The sequence below is a fragment of the Schistocerca gregaria genome, unplaced genomic scaffold (genome assembly GCF_023897955.1).
Source record: "Schistocerca gregaria isolate iqSchGreg1 unplaced genomic scaffold, iqSchGreg1.2 ptg000492l, whole genome shotgun sequence".
NCBI lineage: Eukaryota > Metazoa > Arthropoda > Insecta > Orthoptera > Acrididae > Schistocerca > Schistocerca gregaria.
In genome coordinates this window covers 1,394,974-1,397,825 of record NW_026061899.1, presented here as the reverse complement: position 1 = coordinate 1,397,825, position 2,852 = coordinate 1,394,974, and positions in this window count along the sequence as shown.

The following is a 2,852-nucleotide window of genomic DNA, read 5'->3' as shown; positions in this document are numbered from 1 at the left end:
TCAATAATCGATACCTAAATCTTGAATTGTACTACTTCTTACTGGCTATTACATAACTTTGAAGCTTCATCTATGTTCTACTATGGTGCTTTCAGTGTCTACGCATCCCGCAGCACGCGTCATAGCTTTGCAGACGATAAGTACAACCGTTTCACAGAGAAGAGCGGCCAATGTGACGATCGGGCTTTAAGTCGATTCGATAACAAATGACGAAAACGGACGGATTTCTCAGGTTTTTACTACATATGAACACTTTTCTTATTCTCCCATGCAACTCGGCTGCTAGTCCTCCTTTCATGCAGAATCATGAGGTCCTAGCTCATGTCCAAGGCACCAAAGCCAGCTAAAAAGTCAATAATCGATACCTAAAACTTGAATTGTACTACTTCTTACTGGGTATTACATCAACTTAGAAGCTTAATCTGTGTTCTACTATGGTGCTTTTAGTGTCTCCGCATACCGCAGCACGCGACATAGCTTTGCAGACGATAAGTACAACCGTTTCAGAGAGAAGAGCGGCCAATGTGACGCACTGCTTTAAGTCGATTCGATAATAAATTACGAAAACGGACGGATTTCTCAGGTTTTTACTACGTATGAACACTTTTCGCATCCTCCCGTGCAACTCGGCTGCTAGTCCTCCTTTCATGCAGAATCTTAAGGTCCTAGCTCATGTCCAAGGCACCAAAGCCAGCTAAAAAGTCAATATTCGACACCTAAAACTTGAATTGTACTACTCCTTACTGGCTATTACATCAACTTAGAAGCTTCATCTGTGTTCTACTATGGTGCTCTTAGTGTTTCCGCATACCGCAGCACGCGACAAAGCTGTGCAGACGATAAGTACAACCGTTTCAGAGAGAAGAGCGGCCAATGTGACGATCTGGCTTTAAGTCGATTCGATAACAAATGACGAAAATGGACGGATTTCTCAGGTTTTTACTACATATGAACACTTTTCACATACTCCCGTGCAACGCGGCTGCTACTCCTCCTTTCATGCGGAATCTTAAGGTCGTAGCTCATGTCCAAGGCACAAAAGCCAGCTAAAAAGTCAATAATCGATACCTAAAACTTGAGTTGTACTACTTCTCACTGGCTATCACATCAACTTAGAAGCTTCATCTGTGTTCTACTATGGTGCTTTTAGTGTCTACGCATACTGCAGCTCGCGACATAGCTTTGTAGACGATAAGTACAACCGTTTCAGAGAGAAGAGCGGCCAATGTGACGCACTGCTTGAAGTCGATTCGATAATAAATTACGAAAACGGACGGATTCCTCACGTTTTTACTACATATGTACACTTTTCGCATCCTCCCGTGCAACTCGGCTGCTAGTCCTCCTTTCATGCAGAATCTTAAGGTCCTAGCTCATGTCCAATGCACCAAAGACAGCGAAAAAGTCAATAATCAATACCTAAAACTTGAATTGTACTACTTCTTACTTGCTATTACATCAACTTAGAAGCTTAATCTGTGTTCTACTATGGTGCTTTTAGTGTCTCCGCATACCGCAGCAGGCGACATAGCTGTGCAGACGATAAGTACAACCGTTTCAGAGAGTAGAGCGGCCAATGTGACGATCTGGCTTTAAGTCGATTCAATAAAAAATGACGAAAATGGACGGAGTTCTCAGGTTTTTACTACATATGAACACTTTTCACATACTCCCGTGCAACGCGGCTGCTAGTCCTCCTTTCATGCGGAATCTTAAGATCCTAGCTCTTGTCCAAGGCACCAAAGCCAGCTACAAAGTCAATAATCGATACCTAAAACTTGAGTTGTACTACTTCTCACTGGCTATCACATCAACTTAGAAGCTTCATCTGTGTTCTACTATGGTGCTTTTAGTGTCTCCGCATACTGCAGCACGCTACATAGCTTTGCAGACGATACGTACAACCGTTTCAGAGAGAAGAGGGGCCAATGTGACGATCTGACTTTAAGTCGATTCGATAACAAATGACGAAAACGGACGGATTTCTCAGGTTTTTACTACATATGAACACTTTTCACATTCTCCCATGCAACCCGGCTGCTAGTCCTCCTTTCATGCAGAATCGTAAGGTCCTAGCTCATATCCAAGGCACCAAAGCAAGCTAAAAAGTCAATAATCGATACCTAAAACTTGAATTGTACTACTTCTTACTGGCTATTACATCAACTTAGAAGCTTAATCTGTGTTCTACAATGGTGCTTTTAGTGTCTCCGCATACTGCAGCACGCGACATAGCTTTGTAGACGATAAGTACAACCGTTTCAGAGAGAAGAGCGGCCAATGTGACGCACTGCTTGAAGTCGATTCGATAATAAATTACGAAAACGGACGGATTCCTCACGTTTTTACTACATATGTACACTTTTCGCATCCTCCCGTGCAACTCGGCTGCTAGTCCTCCTTTCATGCAGAATCTTAAGGTCCTAGCTCATGTCCAATGCACCAAAGACAGCGAAAAAGTCAATAATCGATACCTAAAACTTGAATTGTACTACTTCTTACTTGCTATTACATCAACTTAGAAGCTTAATCTGTGTTCTACTATGGTGCTTTTAGTGTCTCCGCATACCGCAGCAGGCGACATAGCTGTGCAGACGATAAGTACAACCGTTTCAGAGAGTAGAGCGGCCAATGTGACGATCTGGCTTTAAGTCGATTCAATAAAAAATGACGAAAATGGACGGAGTTCTCAGGTTTTTACTACATATGAACACTTTTCACATACTCCCGTGCAACGCGGCTGCTAGTCCTCCTTTCATGCGGAATCTTAAGATCCTAGCTCTTGTCCAAGGCACCAAAGCCAGCTACAAAGTCAATAATCGATACCTAAAACTTGAGTTGTACTACTTCTC